General features: G+C 52.8%; 1 long non-coding RNA gene and 1 pseudogene across 1 annotated transcript; one reads left to right on the top strand and one right to left on the bottom strand.

Moving 5' to 3' along the window:
• The first annotated feature begins 2,352 nt into the window (after positions 1–2,352).
• Positions 2,353–24,144, top strand: LOC149367373 (uncharacterized). Its single transcript, XR_016284831.1, has 2 exons — positions 2,353–2,582; positions 21,721–24,144. It is a non-coding gene; the product is annotated as an uncharacterized LOC149367373 (long non-coding RNA).
• On the bottom strand, positions 2,791–15,527 carry LOC149367374 (uncharacterized; annotated as a pseudogene).
• Positions 24,145–24,613: the final 469 nt, after the last annotated feature.

Here is a 24,613-nt window from a genome sequence, read left to right as displayed (position 1 = left end):
TGCATTCTCTTTGCATGAGTGCCACGCAGGAAGGGGATACAGACCAAGACGTCCTTTGGCAGCTCAGAAAGCCTTGAGAGTGCCCCAGGGCAATGCTCGAAGAGTTTCTAAGCAACCCATGTATTTCAGCACAACTGTAGGAATGAAGCACATGTAACAAGTGCAGGCGGGCTAGTTGGTGGTTGACAATAGAATGCATATTGCAACCGCGCAAAAACGAGGTTTAGGTTTACCGCGGAAGGGTACCGAGAGACGTTTCGCCAGAGAAAGCCCCAGGATGGCGAAACGGCCTCGCAATATGCTGCCAGGTTGTTTAGTTTCTTTGAGCGTTGGGTCGAGATGCGGGGAGAAGGCCGCACTTTTGAGGTGGTTCGCGAAATGGTCGTGAGCGAGCAATTCCTGAAACACTGTCATTCCCGTTTAGCCCTTTTCTTACGTGAGCGGGAAAGCAAGACAGTTTGCAAGCTGGCGGAGGCTGCCGATCATTTTCTCGAAGCACAGCGGCAAAATAACTTGTTGTTCTTTAAAGAGCAGGGGGAGCATACGTTAAATAAGGCCAAGGACGAGGTTTCGGGTTCACAATCCCGCCTTCGGTGTTTTCTTTGCGAGAAGACTGGGAACAAGGCGTCGGATTGTCGGACGAAGCCGAAGCAATTGTATTGCACCTGGTGCCGCTAGGTAGGACATGATGCCCAGTCATGCAGAGCTAAGAGACCAGGAGACCGTGAGGAGTCCGCCTGTTGCATGACACCTCGATATTCACATCCCGATAACCCTGCAGAGGTAACGCGCGTAGAGGGCCAGTTGGGGGAGATGGTCTGTCCTTCCAACCCGGTGGAAATTGCTATTCCCGTGGGGCACGGTGAGGTGTTCGGCCAGCCTGGTTCGGTATTACGGGATACGGGCAGCACCGGCATTGTTGTGCGTGAGTCCATTGTACCGACAGCGGCACTTATAGGGAAAAAGGCTACATTATTCTTGGCCAATGGGACCCGTGCAGAAGTTCCGGAAGCGGTGGTGGTGATTTCTTCACCATAGTTTTTGGGTAAGGCCATCCCGCGGTGCTTGTCTACACCCCTCTACGACATCATAATAGGCAATGTCCCTGGCGCTAAACCTCCATTCTCGGTCGACCCGCCAGTTCTAACTGATCAGGCAGTTTCCCTTGCCATGACGAGTTCGGTCGATGATCCTTCCCTTACGGTGACAGCGAAAGTTTCAGAGAGTAGCAAAAGCCCCACTCTAAATACACTCCACTTGTCACGGCCGGAGTTTCGCCTCAAACAGGAAGAAGACCCGACCTTAGAGGTGTGTCGCAAAAAGTTGGGGCAAACATTTCGTGGCAAGGGACAGAAAGCCCATACTTTTCATACAGATGACGGGGTTCTTTTCCGAGCATACCAAGTATGTCCCGGCCGAGTCGTTGAGCAAGCGGTGGTACCGAATTGCTTACGCACGCAAGTCCTCATGTCGGCGCATGAGAGCGCATTATCCGGTCATCGAGGGATACGCAAAACGATAGCTAAGGTGCTCAGTGAGTTTTATTGGCCCGGTGTACAGGCTGACATTAAAAGTTATGTCAGATCGTGTGATGCGTGTCAACGGACTGTGTCGAAGGCAAGGGAGAACAGAGTAAATAACATCATAGGACGGAAACATGTAAAATCCTGGCGGTGACCGAGATCGGTTTCGAGAAACCGGTTTCACAAAGGAAAACGGAAGTAATAGCTGAAAGAGTTCTCGGGGCGGTGAAGTGATTTGATGTGAAGGATGGAATACGGAAGAATGTAGCCCACACCTGTTCTTGTTGGCATTGTCTTTGTTTGTTCATGCTTGTTTTTGAGTGTCGGCTACCTACTTTTTATGCCTTCCGTGTTTCTTCGCCCCTCTATGGACGCTTTCTGTTGACTTTTCATATACTCTCTGTGCTGTGTGTGCGAATGTCTGTGTGCGCTTCGAACATTGATGACCGTCGGATTGTGTGTGGTGCGTAGTGTGCGCGCTGTGGTGTGCTGTTCGTGGTGCGATCGTCGAACGCGTCTGGGGTCGCTCTCCTGAAGTTGAGTTCTTTCCCTGGGAAAAAACTTCCGAAGAGGGGGCCTTCTGTAAGGAGATAGCGCCACCCAGCGTCGTTTGTGAGGAGAAGACGAAAAGCACGAGGAGCGCGTGCGGAGGGGTACGCCGGGAGAGGAGGAAGAGGATTCGTGGCAGAGAAGAGAAGAGCGCAGCAGGCGACGGACGTGGACGAGTTCTGCTGGCTCCCCGAGTTCCGGGCTTGGGCCTCAGCCGCAGACGTCCTGGCCACCAGACCTGGACATCCGTCATCGAGAGCCTCAACCACCAGGCCTAGGCGCCACTCTTCTCCGTCCATCCGTCAGCTGCTCCACACAGGCCGCCTCTGGCGCCGACGTGGCGCACCCGGGCTACCAGACCTAGGAGCCGTGCTGGGAGCCCACAGACGCTGACGCTGCGGCAACGTTGAAGGCCAACGGGGGAAACGCCGACAACAGTGCATCGGCACTGGAACGCCCAGAGACTGCCTGACTGCCCGACACCCAGCCAGTCCTCCCCGCTCGATGCTCGTATGAGAGACAAGTAGTGTGCCTTTCCTTTTTGACTTTCTTTTTCTGTACTTTTCGCAAGGATTTTGTTCTGTTCCCCCGTGTTTTTTTTCCGTGTGTTGTTGCGTTGCTCTCTTGTTTCTTTCCTTTTCAAGCCCATACCGAGATTAGTGTCCTTTCCTATAAAAGCCGCCTCGTTTATTGCTTATACCTTTAATGTTTGTGTAAATTAAACCTGCAATCTCACACAATCCTCACAGTCATCCTCTATTCCGGAGAGCAAGCAGCTGTCGTCTTTTGCTAAAGTTTCCATGGCGCGACACAAGGTTTTGGGATAGCGGCCAGCACGTCTCTGATTAGACCGCCGACTCGCCGGACGCCACGCGAAGATTGTGCGATGTGATGTGCGACGATTGTGGGTACAATTTCGGTTATTTTTGCGATCGCGGAGGTGGTTGCCGCGGAAAATTGACTTTCTAGGTCATTGAAACGGGCGTCCATGCGGGCCTCTAGACGGACCTCAAGTGCAGGTTCCGCGTTCAGTGCTGCGTTCGATGCCGCGGGCTCACTCTCCATTGAATCGGTAGCGAAGTGCGAGGGGGGAGTGATAGGCTGTTTTGGTTGCGATTCTAGGAGCGCAATTTCCTGGAGCAGCGTCTCAATTTTTCCCTGAAGAGCTGCTCTTCTGGTTTGCTCGGCACTGCATGCCGCAGGGAGGGGGGGGGGGGGGGGGGGTGCAGGAGGGAGGGGAGGAAGAGGAAGCCCTGTCCGTACCGCTCACCTGCGTTCCATGTTCCACGGCGTTGACCCAGGCCCCGCGCTTGTCGTGTAGTGGCGCTGTACAGTCGACAGCGCCACAGATATGGCTCAATGAAAGGCAGATATACACGGAAAAGCACGAACAGGCTCTTAGGGCAAAAGGACGAAGAGACGCCGGGATAATGAGACACATGAGAATTATGGGGGTACAACAAATATGAAGTACTAAGAGGTATTTGGAAAGGAATAATGGTGCCGGGACTTACTTTCGGCAATGCGGTTCTGTGCTTAAGGGCAGAAGTTCAGTCGAGATTAGACGTAAATCAGAGAGCTGTTGGAAGATTAGCACTAGGTGCCCCCTGCAAAACCACAAACGAGGCAGTACAAGGGGATATGGGCTGGGCATCATTCGAAGCACGGGAAGCTAAGAGTAAAATACTATATGAAGAACGCCTGAGGAAATTGGACAATAACAGGTGGGCAGCTAAGGTATTTAAATATTTATACAGAATGAACGTTGACTCACAGTGGCGGAAAAGAACTAGAAAACTAACCAGTAAGTATGCCGGTCATGAGGACGGAGAAAGAAAGAGCATTAAACGGCAGGTTAAAAACGCGGAAGTTAAAAATTGGATGAATTCAATGGAAAAAAAAACATAGTGTAGAACTATATCGATACTGGAAAAGACAGATCAGGAAAGAATTTTGCTATGATAACTCAAGAGGCAGTGCCCTACTTTTTGAAGCTAGGTCAGGGTGTCTTAGAACGCGCAGCTACAAAAAATGGCTGTGTCGACGAGTTGCATATCGAGCACGCCGCTTGGCTAGACGTTCTTCACGCTCTTCATCAGTCTCTGTAGCACGCCGCAACTTTTGCTTCTCATTCCAACGAGCAGCCCTGTCTCCAGGAGGCATCTCTATCCCGTGTACGCCTAGCAGAGGCAGGTGCACCCGCTTGTATACCGCCGCTCCGGCATCACGTGTTCACTACAGCGCACCTAGCGGCAGAAGCAGCAAACACATTGGTCGAGACGCCCCGCGCTAGGGTGCCTCGATGCCAGCGCCGCCGTTCAGGGTGGTGCCATCCTTTGACCGCTCCAACGCCGCCTCTCTCTCCCTGCGGCGCCATTTTGAATCACAGCGGTCGGTCGGGCTGGTCTCAGTTGCTTGGTGCAAGCAGCTGAGCTTCCGTTTTTCGAGGCCCGCGGCTGCGGACGATCGCTTTATTTGCTTGGACTGAGGAGCTTGTCAAGTCCGCCGAGGCAGCATGACGGGTTGTTGTGTGCCAATGTGCGCCGGGTCAACGCGTAAAGGCCTACGCTGTTTTCGCTTCCCCCGGGACTCCGGGCGAAGGAAAAAATGGGAAGCTCAAGTAAAGCGGGATCAGCTCTAGAGTATATTGCTTTAAATGTTACACCTCACTGTGCTTTTTTACCACTCTGTCTCGTTCTGCTCTTTCGTGGTTTGCATCTTTTTTTTTTCATACTTTGTTTTCATGTTTGCGGCGAAGGTTGCACCGCACTGTGCACTACAACATTTTTCCCGTAAATCTTGTTGACTTATTTCGTGGTTTGAACCTTTTTTCATGCTTTGCTTTTATGTTTTCCTTTAAGGTTACACCCCACGGTACATGCCCCACTTTTCTGTCCCAATGTCTTGCTTGCTTATATTGTAGTTCGTGTTTTTTTGATGACCTGCAATTACAGTAGACATTAAATGAATAATTTGCATTATCTTTTGTTTTGTTCTCTGTACTCTCTGTAAGAGGGTAGGCTGAAAAGCTATGTTACATATTTGTCTTCCTCAGTAATAAAGATAAACATTTAGGTAGGAGTTATTTTTCGAACAGCCTAACCCATCAGCACACATATTTGTAGGCAGAATAGAAAATACACGGATAGCCAATGTTAAAAACCGCGTTGTTTTTTTTAACAAAATCCTCTATGGTTAATTTTTTTCGAAAAGCGGGACTTTTCAATGTCGATTAATTCGATTTCGAATTTAAAATTTTCAGAATTACTGCAGTTTTTTTATGACTAAAATCGAATCTTTTTTGGGCAGGTTTACATGCATGGTTTATTAATGAACACCGATTGGCTTGAATAAATTATGAAAAATATATGTAGAATTGTGTTTCACAAACTGAGGAATCGCAGGAGAGCAACCGGTGCGTATGTCCAGGGCGCAAGCGAAGTGTGCATGCGTGCGCACGCAAGGACATTCGGTGGTTGTGCGCCCCTCATAAAAATGAAACGAGTGAGAAACTTCCAATAATCCTTTATGCTATCGCGAACGAGGGGTGATTCGTTTTCTTTGGCCCCGAGAAAGAAAACGCAGGAGCAGTGGCAACGTCGGTGTACGGCGGCATCATTTGTATATACCAGCGCCCGCCCCATAAGCAATGTAATTGCGCCCTTGTGAGCAATAAACGGGCGAACAACTCGCAGTTACCCTTTGAAAGATTAGAAAGCAAACAGACACTAGTTTTTGCGAGCAGAAGAAGCGGAAACAGCCCGCGCGACGATAGCGAAACCAGCCGCAGCGCTCGAGCGGCTGACGACACGCGGGCGTTAACAGAACGTGGGCATTAAAATCCCAAATATGGTGAAAAAAAAAGAGGCAGCAATTTCTTCTATCCACATGGAGCAGCAGCACCTGCTAGGCAACAGATCTTTAAAATATTAGCGCGTTTCTCAAACCAACAGACGCAACAGTAAATGTTCAACCTCGACCACTTGGGGCTGTAAAATTAAGTCATGCAATTACGTCTTCGACCCTCGGATGTTAAAATGGCTATTATGAGTGAAAAGATACGCAGTGCGATGTTGATGAAAAAGACTGTTCCAGTCAAAAGCACTCTCACGCCCGCCTAAAGTAAGAGTGGCGCCGTTACACTCGCTAGCGCAGCTGATCCCGTGTGATTCAATATGGCGGCGCCCGCGATGTTGTCTCCACCCTGTACGGCGGCGCTGGCATCGAGGCACCCTACCCCGCGCGACGGCGCGAGCTGGGGCCCCGTTTCTCCTATGTCGTTACGTCACGCATCACGTGGTCCTCCTTGGTCGCGACGCCTCGCGCGACGGCGCGAGCTGGGCCCGCGTTTCTCATCTGCTGTGACGTCACGCACCACGTGGTCATCCTTGGTCACGACGCCTCGCGTGACGGCGCGAGTTGGGCCCCCGTTTTTCATCTGCTGTGACGTCACGCATCACGTGGTATGACATGGAGGTCACATAAGGTCAATGGCAACGACACCGCCGGGCTCGAGGAGCTGGGTTGGGCTATTTTAGTATGCTTCGCATAAAAGAAATTTAACGAAGAAGATGACACATGTGCAGTGTGTGGTAGATCTGTGGAAACAATTGAACACCTTATAATCAAATGTGATGGTATCCATCCGGATGTCGATGCAGGCACAGTCACTCTTTCTGAGGCCCTAGGGTTTAAAGATAACAATGGTCATGTAAATAAATCTGCAGTGGAAGTCAGCAAAAAGCGATTGGAGGATTGGTGGCTGAAAAGCAGAGATGTGGCATAAGGTTAGAATTGTAGGAAACCGTAGGTAAAGATGATGGCGAATCTTAATGAGGAGTGCCAACACAGTAAACAAAAAATAACAAAGAAAGAAAAGCTGAGCATGGTGGCAATTGCCACCACCCCGTTTCAAAGGGAGGCTCCCATCCATCCATCCACCCACCCATCCATCCACCCACCCACCCACCCATCCATCCATCTATCCATCCATCCGTCCGTCCGTCCGTCCGTCCGTCCGTCCGTCCGTCCGTCCGTCCGTCCGTCCATCCATCCATCCATCCATCCATCCAGTGTCGCCGTGTGATGGCGGCTGCGTCGACGGGCGCTTGCGGGCTTCTCCGTTGGGTGTCGCCGGCTTCTCATTGTTGTTCTCCCGGCTTGGTAAGCCACCGGGGCGGCCAAGGTGGCGGCTCTTCTTCTTCGCAGCTAATTTCATTTTTCGCCCTTCGGGGCGGCCATCTTGTGGTTGCGGAATTTCGCCGCACACTTCCGCGAGTTGTGCACCGCCACAAATCGAGCGCCGCGGCACACACTCGTGGGGAGCCTGCACCCCTTCCTGAAGCGGGGCTTGTTGCCCACAGAGCCCGCACGTGTTCGGCTGCGGGTTGGGACAAGCTTCCACTCGATGGCCAACGGCCCCACACAGGCCAAAGGTCGGGATCGTCCGGGAGTAGTTTTGCACAGGGATAAGCATGTTCTCATAGTGCACAAAACACGGTTTTTCCCTCCCGGCGAAGGTCATCCGAGCTTTGTTAGAGGAGCCGAATTTCCGAACCTCAGCGATGCTGCCTGTCCTCCACTGCACCTGCTGCAGAAGCGATTCAGTTGCGACTGAGTTGTTGACGGTGATGACGCCGTGGCAGACAACGCCTCCGTCTTGTCGAAGGTATCCTGGCTAAATTTGGTATCCAAGCGGTCCAGATTCCTTGCTGCGTCGAAATACGTCGATCTTGTAGAGGTGAAGAAGATTGAGCCGTGGCTCCAGCCGAGAAACGACGGAGCCGACACGCCACACGTCTTAGTCGGGCGCGCGCGCGGGTGTCAACCCCCAAGCTTACCGTCGCCTCCGCCGAATTTTTGCCTAGTCTACCGAAAAGCTGAAACAGCTGATGAGCCGCGCTAAAAGTTCGCATTAGGAAGTAACGTAATCGTACGGAATTTTTCATACACACCGCAGCAACAGTTTTTGGTGCCGCTTCGTATGTCGTTGTCATATTAGTTTGAGATGCGTTCCCCTGTACTTTTTTACACTGAACTCTAAATAAAAAATAAAGCGCGGATGTCCGAGTGTCCTAAAACAGCGAAAAACGGAGGTAATTTCCTTCCGTCTATGTCGGTTTGAATACCGCTCCTGGCTAAAAGTTTTTTTCTGGTGGACCCCATTAGGACGGAAATTTCCGTATATTGTGGATTAGTTCTGTGTAATGTTCGCCGCCAGATTTTCCTTTACGTTCACCGTCATGCTCGGCTTCAGGTTCGGACGATGTTCCCCTTACTTTGTCGAGAATCGAAACTAGAAGCAGTTGATTTTTTAAAAAACGAAAATCGAGGCGAGTAAGCAAGTAGCGAGGTGCTGAACAAAATATTAGAAAATTATACTTTCAGCAGAAATAATTCAACAAAGAAATGATTATAACTTGAAAAGATGAGACACTGACAGTGGCGCCGGATGTAATTTTATGTTGCTAAATAAAATGTATAAAATGCGTTTCAAATGCAGCCTGCCGAGATGGTAGGCAGCCAATGTGCACGGTGCCGCAAGTTCGATTGCCGAAAACCTAGAAGCAATTCTCTTGATTCGCGTGCAGTGCGAAAAGTTTCTTGCACTAGATATTTGTTTAAGTGAGGGAGGGTCCTCAGGGGTCACACTTAACTAGTCTAAATTGTTCTCATCAACGCGCATTTCAGTCATCGTGCAGTGCTCGCTTAAAATCAGCCCCGTTCACGATAGCGAAAGGATGAATGCTTGCGTCCACATGTCTTCCAGCACTCTTGAGGTGCATTAAAACTGTTATCATATCCGCCACAGCCGAAATATATGTGCCCTTCACACCTCTCTGTAGATCAATTGTAGCCAAATACTTTTTGCCTTGTAGTGTACCATTCGGGCAGAAGCAGCCGCTCGAAAATGGCATGTGACCGCGGTCTTTAGCGTGGCGTTGAAAGAAAATAAAAATAAACAGCGCATTATCTCTTTTCACTACAATCCTTCCTGGTTACCAATGGTATCGCGGTGGCTCAGTAGTAAAGGTGCTCCGCTACTGAGCCTGAATACTCGTGTTCAAGTCCGGGCGCGGCGTCAGCGTTTTGATGGAGGATGAGTACGCAAACGCCGCCTGTGTGCTGTGCGATGTCAGTGCAAGTTTTAGATCCTCAGGTGGTCGAAATCATTGCTGAGGTCTCTACTATGGCGCCTCTTTCTCTTTCTTTTTTCACTCCCACCTTCCTCCCTTCCCTCACGGTGCTGTTGAGGTGTCCACCGAGAAGTGAGATATCTACTGAATCTTTAATTTCCACAAAACAAATGTTCAAACGCGTGAAAATTATAGCAGTGCATGTTATACAAACAACTTCAAGCAATAAACGCCCATGGCGCAATAGATTTACTATGACGCTAAAGCTGCAAGACGGTCCCTACTTCTAATGCTCCCAGATGTGCTGCACTCAAGGTTAGTTGACACCTTTTCGCTAAGTTGACTAGAAAGGTATGTGCTTGCTCCGTACTGGTTTTACAGCTACGAATACTAGCTCGGACCGATATAAAAAATAACAATTTTTTGGAAAAACTCCAATTCATGGTGCGGTTAAACTCTCCCATCATAAGCTAAGAAAAAGGAGGAAGGAGTGCCGCAGCGATCACTTATTCTTTGTAAGTGGGTCAGTAAACTTAGCTGCACATTCGTTCCAGCAATCCGCTGCTTCGTTCTAAGTGTTGCCGTTCTCCGCGCAGCCCTTACGCGTGAACTGTTCGCACCTTTGCAAGTCTTTGTTGAACAAAAAAGCAGGATCGACTTGTACTTAGAAGCTGTGGGGATGTACTCGCCCCCCCGTGGTTCGCTTTCCTGCAGTGCACCCCAACTCTTGTTCGCTCCCCCCGCAACACACTCTTCTCAGTTCGGTTACTTTAACTAACAGGGGAGGGCGCTCGCATCGCAGCGACACCAGCGCCACGGATGGCGTTTTGCTGCGCGCGTGCGGAGGAGCCGCTCTCTTTTGCTCGGGACCGGGGAAGCGAGTGGACGTTCATGCGTAGTGGTGGTGGTGGAAAACTTTAATATGCAAAGAGAGTTTGAGGGTCAAAAAACCTTGCTACATGGTCGGTATCCTTAGTCCGGGACACCGCACGACGAGGCCCTGTCTCGCGCCCGCTTTACTAGAGCCCTTTGAGACTCCAGTGTGGAGCAGTTGAGGAGGGCAGTCTCCCATGTCTCTCGGGTGGGGGTGGGCGAAGGGGGAAGGTGAGGATTCTAAGTACATGCCCACACCATGTGAAAGATATCGCAGATCTCTCCACAGTGCGGGCAGCGCCCATCTGTGTTTTGGATTGAAGTGTTTTGCTATAGCAGGACAGAGAAGAGTTCCTGTCTGCAGGCGCCGCAGAGTTCGCTCCTCCGCCTTACTCAGCCCCTTGGCAGGTACTGGGCAGAGACGGTGGCTGTCGCAATAATGAATTAGTATTTCGCGGAACCGCAGAAGCGGTTTATGAGCTTCTGAGCCAGGAGAGCTAGGATGAGGAGCTCGGTGTGTGATCGCTCGGGCGGCCGCATCGGCAGCCTCATTGCCTCGTAGACCCTGGTGGCCAGGAGCCCAGATCACTTTTGTGCGAGTTGGATCGGCGGGAGCGCGTCTTAGAATTTGGGAGGCAAGAGGGGATATTTCGCCTGCAAGATAATGTTCACAGGCCCGGCGAGAGTCTGTGATAACTGTTCTCGATTTTGGATCGGCGGCAGCGAGAGCTATTGCGACTTCCTCCGCTCGTGTTGAATTTGGGGCCCGAAAAGATAGCCCATCGACATTCATTCCCCGGTGGCGCCACAGCACCGGGATGTTCTCCGTCCCCTCTGGTATGCATGTGTGTTGGATGTGTAAGCGGTTTAGCAGGCGGCGCCCAGGCACCGTCTGCGATAGCCGCGTATATATTGGTTCACGAGGTGGGCCTCCCGCAACTCCTGATAGGAGTTTACCACTCCCAACGCCTTCAGTTTGGCGTTGGAGGTAGCAACCGGGAGGTCCAATGCTCGCTTTGTTGCCTTCCTGATGATGGCGTCAATGCGCTCGTCTTGTTGTTTGGTGGTGCGTAGGTACGGCACGGCGTAGATGATCCGGCTGGTCACGAAGGCATGGGCGAGCCGTAGCGCGTCCCTGCCCCGCAGACCACCCCGCTTGTTGGAAACACGGTGGATCATGCGCCCTACCTGTTCACCTATCCTCTTGAGTTTCGCTATAGTAGAGTCCGGCTTAAGTTTGTTATTGATGAACAGACCCAGGATCCGGAGCTCTGCCACTTCTCTGATGGGACCGCCCGACAGAGATATGTGTAGAGACGTGTTGTCCATGTGGTTTGTCCTGACGTGTAGAAGCTCTGATTTGGCGGGAGCACATTGGAGACCACAGTCGGCAGCATATGCATCGACTATGGAGGCGGCCTGCTGAAGGCGGTCCTCCATCTCCCCAAGGCTCCCCTTGGTGGTCCAGATTGTAATATCGTCTGCGTAGAGTGCGTGTTTTATGCCCTCCACCTGAGCCAGGCGGCCGGGCAGATCCATCACGGCGATGTTGAAAAGGAGCGGTGATAACAACACCCCCTGTGGTGTACCGCGTGTACCCATAGAGTACTGGCCGTATTCCTCGTCCTCGATCCGGAGGAGTGCCTGACGGGCAGAGAGGAAGTCTTTGACATAGGCGAAGGCCTTCGCCCCGCAGTTAGTGGTGTTCAAGTTAGAGAGTATGGTGGCATGTTTAACATTGTCAAACGCCCCCTTAAGATCGAGGGCGAGAATGGCCTTGTCGTTTTGTTGCATGGCTGTGGGTCGTATTATGTCCCTGTGTAGTTGGAGTAGGACATCCTGTGCAGACATGTGCGGGCGGAACCCGAACATAGTGTCTGCAAAGAGGCCCTTACCCTCCATGTATGGAGAAAGGCGATCCCGAACCATCGTCTCCATGTGTTTTCCCACACACGAGGTCAATGAGATGGGTCTCAAGTTGTCCGTAGTCACAGCTTTACCTGCTTTGGGGATGAACGTTACAAGCAATGTTTTCCATTCGAGTAGGAGTGGACACCCATCCCAGTTCTGATTTATATATTGTAGCAAGTAGAGGAATGCAGAGTTGGAGAGGTTCGCCAACAGTTTCACTGTTATGCGATCTCGACCCGGTGCCCCACCTAGACGCATTATAGCCAGGGCCGCCTTAAGGTCATGCAACTCAAAAGGGGCATCTAAATCCTGATTTGGCTTGCCGGAGTACGTGTACTCGGGCCCAACCGGGTCATTTGTGCGGTAGAGATACCTGTCGCACAAAGTGTCCGCAAGTTGCGCCGTCGTACCTTGGTACCCGTGCAGAGCCCGCCGGAGCTGTTTTTGCGTCTCCCCTTTCATTTGAGAAGGGTGGATGAGGCTGCGTAAGAGACGCCAAGTCCCCTTCGAGCTCACCTGACGCGCTGCCGAGTTGCAGCGTTCTATCCAATTGGTGTCTGTGAGCTGGGCGGCATATGCCGCAGCCTGCTCCGTAAGTTGTGCAATGCAAGCTCTAAGCTTGCGATTCGTCTTGTGTTTTGTTAAGCTCCGGCGCGCCTCCCACAGATGCAGGAGGTGATTGTCCACTGCGGGGATCTCGTCGGTGGTGTGAAGTGTTTCCGTGTGTTTCTGTATGTTGGTGACCTGTGTTGCCCACTCTGCATAGCCGTCGGAGAATAGTACGGGAGGAATGTCATGAGTTCGAAATTGCTGCCAATTGGTTATTTTCGCCTGTCCCCATTTTTTACGGGCGGTCTTCGCCAAAAGCGTGATGCGGAGAAGGCAGTGACCGCTGCCCAGGGTATCTCCCATGTGGCGTTTGTAGTGTTCCTAACCAGAGATAAGTCAGGGCACGTGTCACGGGTGACCGAGTTGCCCACACGTGTGGGGCAAGACGGATCTGTGAGCAACGTAAGACGAAGGGTGGAGTTGAGCTCCGCCAGCTTGCGTCCCCTGGCTTTCTCGAAGTGATAGCTCCAGTGTAGACTGGGTGCTTTGAAATCCCCAATGGTCACCAGGGGTTCATTGTCAGCCAATTTGAGAGCACGATAGAAAATTTCGCTAAAAGTAACACGTGGCTTATGCGGGTGGCAATACACATTAAGTACATGTATTGACGGGTCGCGACGCCTTAGAGGCAGAATCCTCACCATTGTGTATTCCTGCTCAGTCTCCAGATCAAGATCGACCTGAATCGCGGTGTATGCTTTATGCACCAGGATGCAGGTCGAGGGGCCCCCCTGAAACGTGCTACACCCAGAGAATTTAGCATTATTGCCGGGCTCTTGCAAAGCAAGAAGCTCCGGCATGCCACCAAGGCACTGCAGGTAGAGCTGGAGATGTGACCTTTTTCTGCAGGCTCTGAAACCCCTGCAGTTCCATTGAATGATTTAGAATTGGTCTAATTTTTTAGCTTTCTGAGAAGGTTTGCCAGCCATATTAATGTTTTTATTTTACAGTGCTGGGTAGCCACTCGGTTCGGGGGCCGGCGCAGCCCCAGGTAGGGGCTGCATCAACGCCGCGGCTATCGGGCCGGAACCGCTTTTTTCCGCTGCCTGTCGAGGAGCTATTTTACGTTTCAGCTGCGGGGAGTCGCAGGAGAGAGTTTTTTTATTTGGGAGTTGACCCAGGGCTGCACCGCCTTAAGGACAGAGTCAGTCACCTGGGCCGCAATGTCGGGAAGCATTGCAGCAAATGCGGACCTGAACATGTCCTGAAAGGACTCGCGGATCGCAATCATAATTTGGTTCGGGAGCGCTGCCACCCGCTCCTCCAAATGCTCGGCATTACGCTCCAGCACCTCGAAGCGGCCAGCTTCCGCAGGGGCCGAATCGACCACCGTGTCCGCGGTTCGCCGCGGGACGCTAGTTAGGCAAGATGACACTGAGTATCCGTCATCACTATCCTCGGGCTCAGCGTTCTGCATGGGCTCGGACTGCCCGGCCTGCTTAGCTTCTAATTCTTGAATTTTACGGGCGAGAATTTGATTTTGGCGCCTGAGCTCCTCTACCTGCCGCTGTAGAGCGGATTCGGTGAGGTACCAGAGGCGGTACCAGAGGCGCGGTACCAGAGGCGGGAAATCCTCGGCTTTCAGGACCGGTGGCCTCGTCGGGTACCCGAACATCACAAATTTTGGCGGCCTGGACTGGGCCTTCTTGGGTTCGGGCTTGGGTCCCGGAGCCTGTTTGGGTCCGGCCTTGGGCGTCTGGGTCTTTTTGGGTCCCGGCGTCTGCTTCTGCTTTGGGGCGGGTGGGGCTCCCGGCTTGATGACCTTGCGGTACTTGCCCGCGTAGCCATGCGCCCCGGTGGGATGGCTGCCTCCGCAGATGAGGCAGCACGGGGAGCACTGATGTTCTGCTGGGCCGCCGTCAGGAGCAGCAGGAACCTGAGCCCCGCAGCGTTCACAGCGCCCAGGCTGCGGCCGTGGGCAGGCGTCGGCCCGATGCCCCACCGTGCCACAGCGTGGGCAGGCAGGGATCGTTTTCTTATAGAAGCGGACGGGGAGACGCTCGCAACTATAGAGCATGGTCCGCGGCACCCTTGTCCCCACAAAGGTGATCACAGCAGTCTGTGTTTTACCCAGCTTCCGCACAGATATCACATTGGGGTCCTCACTCAGTTTCTTCCTCACGGTTTCGGACGTCTTGTCCGGGAAGACTGTAACGACGCCCTTGCAGAAGTCCCCGGAAAGCTTGGGGTGGCCCCGGAACGGTATCTTGCGGCCTCCTAATGGCAGCGTGATGTCCCGGAGCAGCTTCTCCGCAGCTTTGACAGATTGCAGAAGGCACACGAGAAGGTTCTGGTCCCACACGGGCCACACAGCAAGTCCCACACTTGCCGCGTCCCCGAGGATGCTGCGAACGGCAGCGCCGGCTTCGCCAGGACCTAAGGTAGCCTTTAGGTCGATGGTGTCGCGTGGCTTGAGCACCACCATAATTTCTTCTTTGCCGATGCGGGGCGTGTACTGTGGCCTCCATCGGGGCTGTTTGGCTTGTTGCGCATCAGCGCGCGACGCGTTCTCACCCTGCATATGCGCAGAGCACCCCGCCACCCTTTGCTGGCCAGCGTTCGCGTTGGCGTTCCTGGGGGTCTTCGTCTTCTTTCGTCCGCGCCATACGCGAACCATATCTTGAAGATATTCCTCTTCGCTGGGAAGAGGCTCCTCAAGTTGCACGGTTTCCATATTGACGATCCTTAGGGAGGTTGGATCGTAGCCGGTTACTTGGCCTGGGACCGCCATGGCCGGGGAATCCCCGAACGCGGCCGGTGCAGGCCTTGCCACCGTTGGGCTTAGCGCCGCAGAGGCGTGGCGGTCTTCAAGGCTCTGAAAATTCAACAAAATTGAGCGGACCTTGGCAAATGTGGTATCCAAGGATACCGCCTAGCTTGCCGGAAACGATGATTCCAAGCTTGCTTGTGAATAAAGTTGAGGATCGCAAATAGCAGCGATCATTGGTAGAGACGACGTGGCGTGCGACCGCTCCCGCTGCCGACCAATGCGTAAGGCTCCGCTCTTCGCCGGCTGGTGCGAACCCTCGTGGGGAGGAACGTTCATCCCGCACCTCGTCCCGTCCGGCCTCGGAGTTTCCCCCCCTGCCCTACCGTGGGCGAACGTTCGCTCGTAACCGTGCTGGTGAGTCGGACATCCTCGATTCCTCAGTGTATTTTGTTGCTAGCTGGCGTTATTGTTGTTATAGCAATAAATGCCTTGTTTGTGTAGCCAGTGTGTCGTTCCTTTGTTCCCGCAGAGCGAGGCCCGCCGTGGTCGCCGTGCGCTCGGTAGCGCTCGCGACCACGGGGTGGGGTCCGCGGGATTTTGAACTGTGTCAGCAGCGGTTAAACGGGGAGAACGTATTTATCTCCCCTATTTGAAACCGCACAAAGCGCAGCTTAATCCTTCATACTTCGGCATTCTGCACTGATCTTTACTAAAGTCTGAAAAAAAACCGGCACGCCTGTTTGTTCATGCTTGAAAGGAAATGAAAACTCAAGCAGCAGGCCAGGTTGCTCTTACTGCGTGTAGCGAAAGCACATATTTAGGCGAAAGCCTTTAACGCCTCATCGTTGTCGATAGAAGGTTTTCTGATGAGGTGTAACGCTTTTCGTATGGTCGAAATGGTTATGACGTCTGAGTGCGCGTATTCGCAGTACTGAGGTCACCCACAGATGTCTGATGCCCCCTTTTGGAGCAGACGACAACTGATAAAATAGTTAGTTGTCCGCTCCGACAGGGAGCGTAAGGCGTCCGTGGGTGACCAAATTGCATGCCTCATTACTGCGACCAGAGCCATTGATGTAACCGAACTCATCGAAGCAGAGAAAGAGTCGTGCTAAAGAAGCAGTCAGAGTCGGCGCATCGTTAATAAATATAACTATTGTAATGAGGTGACTCGCAAAATTCATGTGGACGGCCACAATCTTCGTTCGAGCGGCGCTGCTCAACAGACCAGCGTTCTTCAGCGCGAAAACCGCGGAACTTCGTCAGCTTCGTCTTTATTCTTCTTTCTCCGTCGGCGCTAGCCGCTGCGGCACTAAACCACAACTCTCTTTATTACAATACCCCCGGGGTGAAAAGGCGCCATCCTGGCGGCCTAAGGGCACGAGACGATAGCTGGGTCGTAGTAGGGCTTCAGGCGGTCTAAGTGCACAATTTCACGGCCGCGGCGGCGATGATCAGACAAAGGCGTGATGGGCTCGCCGAGATAATTAACTGGGGATGTCTGCTGAACAACGCGATAGGGGCCCTGATATTTGCTTAACAGTTTTGTAACTGCCCTGAGCTGGAGGAGGGCACCCGAAGCCAAACCAAGGATTCAGTAAACGAGGAGAGAAGCGGCGCGGGCGCTTTTCTGACGGTGCTGGTCGTGAGAAGTTGAAGGAACGGACGAGTTGGCATCCTTCGGCATGCGCAGTGGCTTGAAAGGCGGTTGTAAATTCGGACGAATCGGGGCAGTAAGGGAGTATGGTGTCCATGATAGAGGAAGGTTCGCGTCCGTAGTGAAGAAAATATGGGCAAAAACCAGTAGTGGCTTGCGTTGCAGAGTTGTAAGCGTAGATAACGAAAGGTAGAACGCGGTCGCAGTTGGAGTGGTCAGGAGAAATGTACTTGGCCATCATGTGGCCGAGGGTCCGGTTAAAGCGCTCGGTCATGCCGTTCGTCTGCGGATGGTAGGATATGACACTCCCGAAGAAGGGCTTCCACGACGCCGGACAAGAAGACGCGACCCCGATCGCTGAGCAATTCCTGAGGCGCACCGTGACGAAGAATGATGTTCTGAAGTATGAAACCGGCTACGTCAGAGGCCGTCGCAGCTGGTAACGGGGCAGTTTCCGCACAACGCGTGAGATGATCAATGGCGACGATGATCCAGCGGTGCCCTGAGGCAGTGCTAGAAAGAGGGCCATAAATGTCAATTCCAACACGGTCGAATGGCCAGGCTGGACAGGGCAACGGTTGGAGAGGAGCAGGTGAGTGCGATGGTGGGTTCTTGAGACGCTGACAATCCAGGCAAGAGCGTATGTACTGGCGGACAATACGGTACATACCCCGCCAATAATACCGAAGGCATTAGTGAAAACAGCGCTAAAGAAGAAGCCCGAAAGCGAAACGAGGAAGTGACAGAAAAGAGCGCTGACTGACAACTGACTTTATTGAGCGAAACCGGTCCGGAGCGACCGGTCCGGAATCAACACCGTCGTCACTTTTTTCAAGGATAGACATCTGCGGTTACTGCAATCACACAAGGAAGGAGGGTTTGTCGTGGTGCCGCCCGGAAGCCACGGAGAAAAGACCCGCTGTGCGTTCGAAAAGAACTTCACTCAGACGAGCCTCAAGCCGAGTAAAGTGAAATCGCGAGCTGTCGCCCTCTGCAAGAACTTGGAACTGGAGCAGTTGGCAAATACTGTAAGTGCAAAGAAAAAACTCTTAGCATGTTTTTTACTGCAAAGACTCATAAAGAGAAGGTTCCGTTCCGGTGTATTGTTAGTGAGCGCTACACTTACCAAAGGCTTATTAGCCAATACCTGTTAAGGCATTTAAACGCGGTAGGGGCGTTTGCGCAAGGGTCCATGGGTGCCAGTGTCGATATGGTGGCGAACAGCCGTTGCACGACTTGCTTGAGGAGAGTCGAAGAATGCGCGGAAGCGCTGCAGCAACGCGATGAGCAGGGCGCTGTGGTGAGGTGGTAGAGCGGCATCGACAGAATGAGAAAACATATCCGGGGAGCGACGTCGGCGGGAAGAGTGAGGGCGTTGATGGCATGGGCGTCAGGTTAATCAAGGACAGGGCAAGCGTCGTCGAGATCGATGAGATAAACTGTGCCAAGCGATTCTCCCGAAGTAATGTGGTGGGGAAAGGCAACGGGTTCGTGACGTATAGGGCGCCACAACCACCATAAAGTGTGAGCACGGCATGAGGGAGCATGACAGATTTGCAGTGCGCGCAAAGAGGAGAGGGTGAATAAAGGACACTAGCTTGAGAGAGGGCAGCACAAGTCAGCGGCATGAGAACAGAAGAGAAAGCTGTCACGTCGACGTCGTCAGCGGCGAGAATAGGCGCGGCGGTAACAGGGGAGGCGTCCAGAAGAGCATCACACAGCGGCGACAAGTCAATTTCAGCACGTGCACAGTCAATGATGGCGTCATGCGTGGACAGAAAGTCCTACCCGAGAATGACCTCATGAGAGGAGCGGGTGAGAACGAAGAACTCAATTGTGTAGGAGAGGCCTTGGATGACGAGGCGGGCAGTGCACGCTGTCAGAGGGCGAATGGGGTCAGCGCTGGCGGCGCGAAGCGAATGGTCAGAAAGCGGCGTCATCACTTTTTTTAATTTGCGGCACAAGTTGCGACTAATGATGGACACGGCAGCACCAGTGTCAATAAGCGCGTCAACAGGAAGACCTTCAACGATCACTTCAATAACGTTCATAGGAGCGGTGATAGGGCTTGAGACGGTTGTTGACGGCGCAGTTCTTGCCTCCGGAACTGCGGTGCCTAGTTTTTCGCTTGGAGGGGTGGTGACCGGCGGCGCATAGGAGAGAGCGAACGGTGTCGAGGAGACGGCGACCGGTGGCTTCGGTTGTAGGAGTCGGAGCGAGACGGAGAGGGATTCTGAGAAGGCAGAGCAGAAGAGACAGGTACGGAATGCAACGGAACGTCGTACATCGGCGGGCGCCCGTAGTCCTGAGAACAGGATCCGCGCGTGCGGCACCAGCGGGCCACATGACCAGCGAGACCGCAGGCATAGCAAATCATGCGGTTATCTGGGGTGCGCCACGGATTCATAAGCCGGGGACCGGTGCGAGGCAGAGGGTGGTGAGTGAGTGGCAGTGCAGGTGCGGGCTGCCGCTGTGGGTACACGGTGACAGATGGCGCATAAGCAGGCACAACCGGCTGAGGTCGTGTCCTGGCGACTGCTTCAGCGTATCTCAGCGGTGCAGTCACCAGAGGGGGTGGATAAGTGGGCGGCAGGACCTCAGCTACTTGCTCCTGGATGACACGCTGAATAGAAGGTGACAGCGATGGCGTTGGGGCGGGTTGGCAGGTAACCGGCGATAATTGACGAGCGACCTCCTCCCGCACAAACTGCTTGATGTGCTGGAGAAGTGTCGGCTGATCGTGGGCAGGACCACCCACCGCCAAGCTGAAAAGGTTGTGGTCCGGGCAAATGGCACGTCGGGTGACATGACGCTGTTTGCGGAGCTCGTCGTAGCTCTGGCACAAAGAGAGGACGTCGGAGACGGTTTAAGGATCTTTTGACACCAACATTTGAAATGCGTCGTCCTGAATCCCTTTCAGAATGTGTCGGATTCTGTCAGCCTCGCTCACAGATGGATTGAGCCGCTAACACAAATCAGCGACGTCCTCGATATAGCTTGTGAAGCTCTCGCCGTTCTGCTGGGCACGACTGCGCAAACGTTGTTCGGCACGAAATATTCGGACAGCGGGGCGGCCGAAGACGTCAGTCAGGCTGGCTTCGAGAGCCGCCAAGGTAGTAAAATCTGCTTCGTGGTTGCGGAACCATAAGTTGGCGACGTTGGTGAAGTAGAAGATGACGTTCGGGAGCTTAACAAACGTCACCCCATTTGTTGTAAGCACTCACGCGTTCGTAGGAGGCAAGCCAGTCGTCGACATCTGTGTCGTCAGTGTCGCTGAAGATCGTCGGGTCGCTCTGACGGACGGCACCGGAACAGATGACAGCGGGTTGGGCAGGTTGGGCCTGGGTGTCGGACGTCGTGGTGTACCACGACGTCCGGAGCTACGCCTGGTAGCCTGGGCATTGTGGCGTAGCTCCAGGGGAAGAACCGGCAGCACCTCCACCAAGTGTAATAAGACGACGCGCACAGTTAGTATGGACGGCCAGAGTCCTTGTTCCAGCGGTGCTGCTCAGCAGGCCAGCGTTCGCAAGCGCGCACCCGAGCTTCGTCAGCTTCGTCTTTCTTCTTCTTCCTCTCCTTCGTCGGCGCTAGCCGCTGGGGCAGCAAACCCCAACTCTTTCTTACAGTGCGAAAATGGCACCTAGTATATGCGACAAGAAAACTGAATGAAGTCTGGTATCTGGAAAGAAGCCTAATTGACGCTTCTGCAATGTAGTAGCACCAATTCTAAAGCATTGTATCTCAGGTTTATGTGAAATCTTGAGTTGTTACTCCTCCCCCTTTACATGTTTTCGTATGGTTTTAATCAAACTCTTAGCAATGATCTAACGCAATAAAGGACTATAGACACCAAAATTTTCCTTGCATGTCTTCTTCTTTCAGACGATGCTTTCGACATTGGTTCGCATGGAGCACCCCGTAGTATTCGCCTGCGACCAAGAAATAAATTATATTTGAATTTCTTCGTGACGCCCTTTTGGTTTCATCAACAGGGCGATGGCTGTGACGTGTCGGCGAAATCAAGTTACGTGAGACACGTAGAAAACTGCAATATGACTGCTAAATTGTCATTAGTTGTAACTCTAGCCTATAGGCTGGTTTATGTTCAGTTAGTGAAAACAACGTATCGGCGTTTATATGAGATTTTCCACTCCTCACGGGACCTAAAGTTCAACTACACGTTACAGCATCGTTCGGTTCATGAAACCAAAACAACATTACAGAATAAATTCTTTTCTAAATTATTCAGCTCCCGTAGGCGAATACCACACGGTGTTACGACTCGCCTTCGTCCTGGGGAAGACGACGACATGGCAGCAGCGAAACGCCGACAAACCCCGAGACGCGCGTTGGGTGAACGCCTGGATGGCCACGGAAGCCGCGTCCGTCTGCCCGGTTGAGCGAGCGTTTCCCGTACACCGAGTGGGAACGCGCGTTCGATATGCGCGCGAACGCCGCTCATGGACATTTCGGCGTCTGCGCTACGTGGTTGGCATCGTTCCCCTCTCCCAGCGCGTGACGACGGCGTGATCTCTCGGGAGTGAGTGAGTGCGTGCGTGTCGGTGATTGGTGCCAGTGAAACCCGGCCCCCATCTAGAGACCCTAGGGAAGAGGACTCTTAAAAAGCCGGCAGCGGCACGGCCGAAGGGCTTTTTGTCATCATGGTCTCCCGTTGAGCTGTCGTGATGCAGCGTCCCTGCAGCTCACTTGTAAATATTCATGTATAAATTCCTCTTCATTGTCTTTTCCCAGCAGCCTCGTCACAGGCGTCCCTCATTTTGCTCTCCGGGGCACGTCCATGCTACCTCGTCCGTAACAAACTGGTGGCAGCGGTGGGATGTTGCTACCTCGTTTGTAACAAACTGGTTGGCAGCGGTGGGACGCGAATCGTCGGACGCCGGCGGAGAGTTGCGGACAACGGGACGCTGAGCAGCAGAACGGCGAGTCGGGGGCAGTGCAACGAGCCCTGTGTGTTGACTGGTTGCCTGCAGCGGACCGACTGCGCTGGATTCTTGGCTGCGAGGTTTGGTGAGTGCGGAACTTTCTTCTGCTGAGTTTTGCCAGGCTTTTGTTAGTGTCGGGAACAGAGCTGGTAATTGGGTTGTCGTTGCTGCTGGGTTAGTTGCAGCAAGACAATAGCGGGCAGTAGAGAAGCAGTACTCGGAGCAGCCATGGATTGGAAGACGCTGCGCAAACCAAAGTTACTGGAGCTTGCGAAAGAGTTGGGTCTGGAGGTATCAGACAAACTCAGAAAACCAGAACTGCTGAAGGCTATTCTTGCGTTGGAGGCTGAAGATGACGAGCTTGCGGAATGCCTTGAGGCCATTGAGGAGAGGGAATTGGCAAAAAGAGAACAAGAGGAACGCGAACGTAAAGAAAAGCAAGAGGAACGCGAACGTAAAGAAAAACAAGAGAAAAGGGAACAGGAACGCGAAAGAGAGCAGCGGCAAGAGGAATACGAAAGAGAGATGCGGGAACTCACGCCTGAACTTAACACGCTCAGAAGTATTAGAACGCGATCTCGCTTAAGTGTTTTCAGAAAAGGCGAAAATTTCAGAACTTTTCTGGAAAATTTTGAAAGAATTTGCATGGAGGAGCAGCTAGACGAGGATTATTGGCCACTTGTGTTGATGGGATTCCTCCCATGTGAACCTTGTAATGTCTGGGCGAGGTTGTCTGACGAGGATGCCCGCAACTATGCGATAACCAAAAGTGCGCTCCTCCGATACTTTCGTATTCCCGCGGAGGCAGATTTGGAAGGCCAAATTGACGGTGGTAAGCCACACCGCGATAGTGTCAGGGACCGAGTTAGAAGCTCCGCTCAGTCGCCGGATGACACGAGTGCTGTGCAGAAGTGGCGGCATAGGACAGGTTTGGTCCAGGAAAGAAAGGCCACTTCGGCAGCGAGGACCGAGGAGTTCGGTCGAAAAGCTAGCGAAGAGTGCAGATCCACAAGCCGTGAGGGCTTGGGGGAAAATGTAGGCACTAAGGCTAGCAACGAGGAAGAGTGCAGATCCGCCAGCCATGAGGGCTCGGGCGATAATGTAGGCACTAAGGCTAGCAACGAGGAAGAGTGCAGATCTGCCAGCCATGAGGGCTCGGACGATAATGTAGGCACTGCTAAAAATAAGGAAAGGGGCAATGCGTTGGTTTTGAGCCCAGAGAAGCATGCACTTTCCGGGAAGGAGGCTGATTGCTGCGATCGAGAAGGTAGTACCCAGGACAATAACGCTACGTTAGCCGAACAGCGTCTCATAGTTCAAGTTCCGGGCAAGAGCGTTAGGGTATTAGTATCGAATAGCAAGCCTCAGGAGAGCAAGTTATGCTCAGCAGGAGGTAAAGTGCTGTCGGGAGAGCTAGCTACTGCGACCTGCGGTGACTCACCGAAAGCACGAGCCGATAATTCGAACTTAAGGGTGAAATGCGGCTCGGTGCTGCGTCAGAGAGAAGATGCGGAGGTTGAGGGCACCGCGAGAAAGGGAGGCGCGCAGGGCCGTTCTGCGAAGGCAGTTTTAGGAAGGCGACCACGCGCAAGGAGAGCCAAGACAAGGGGTGCTCTCGAGAGAACGGACGAAGTACGGGCCGAGGACATTGTAAAGTTAAAGGCCGGCCAGCAGCGTAATCGTCCGAGGCTATCATCACGGCACTCCATATGCGTCAGGCACCGCGCTAAGGCCAGACTAGCTCGGCGTTTACAGACAGCGCGAAAGCCACCTTACCCATTGTGGGGACGCTACGGTAGCAGGACGCGTAAAACTCGCAGCGGGCTGCAGAGGACGCCCAGCTACCGCATGGAAGAACGCCGCAGAACGCGTTCCAGTCGAAGGACACGGTTGAATCGAGAAAGGAGTTCTCGTAGGCGTTTCTTTCATGCGCGTCCGTCAACCCCTCGCATTCAAATGTTCAGACGCTACTTGGGTGTTGGAGACACGCGGCCGGTGTGCGAAACAAATCAATGTCGCGTGGCGTCTGAGGCTCGCAGGTGTCGAAGCGCAGTTAAGCCCTTCGAATTTTGTGAATTGTCGGCTGCTAAAGCCTCTGTTGGTGTGCGTCCGCGCAGGGCGCGGTTGAAGAATAGGCGACCCCTTTGAGCCGCGGCGCGGCTCGCTAGCAGCGGATTCCGAGGATGTCTCTGCTGTTTGCTTTTTCTTGTTTTAAACCATTCCTGCAGAAAAAGCGTTTTGCAGAAAAAGCGTTTTGCAGAATAAAAAAAGTGAAAAAAAAAGAAGTTTTGAGCAGGAATAGGTTTCGGACGCGTTGTTTGCATTGAAAGCGTTTCTTTTGACAAAGATTTTGAAAAAACGCACTAGTGGTGCCCATGTGTAGCAGCGTCCGCTAAAACGCGAAGTGCAAGCCAGACGGGCCATTTAGGCCACTAGCATAAGCGCCTGGAGTCGCTAGATTTTTTTTGGAATTTGGGAAATTAAGGTGACTTTGGCTCCGATGTTGAGCGAATCTTTGCGGGGATATACAAGGTGACGGTAGTATGCTGCTATGCAGAATGAATTGTCGGGGTCATTACGAATCGGAATACATCACAAAAAGGGGAGTCTCAAAGGTAATGCCGATAGCTTAAGTTGAGGTCCCTAGCGCAAGAATCAGCATCATAGTTGCAGTTTACTGGTGGTTTTTCTTCCTGATGTAG

The sequence above is a fragment of the Amblyomma mixtum genome, chromosome 1, assembly GCF_055824585.1.
Source record: "Amblyomma mixtum isolate Tamu chromosome 1, ASM5582458v1, whole genome shotgun sequence".
Classification (NCBI taxonomy): domain Eukaryota; kingdom Metazoa; phylum Arthropoda; class Arachnida; order Ixodida; family Ixodidae; genus Amblyomma; species Amblyomma mixtum.
Note: the sequence above shows the minus strand (reverse complement) of the source record. Positions and strands in the feature narration are given on the sequence as shown.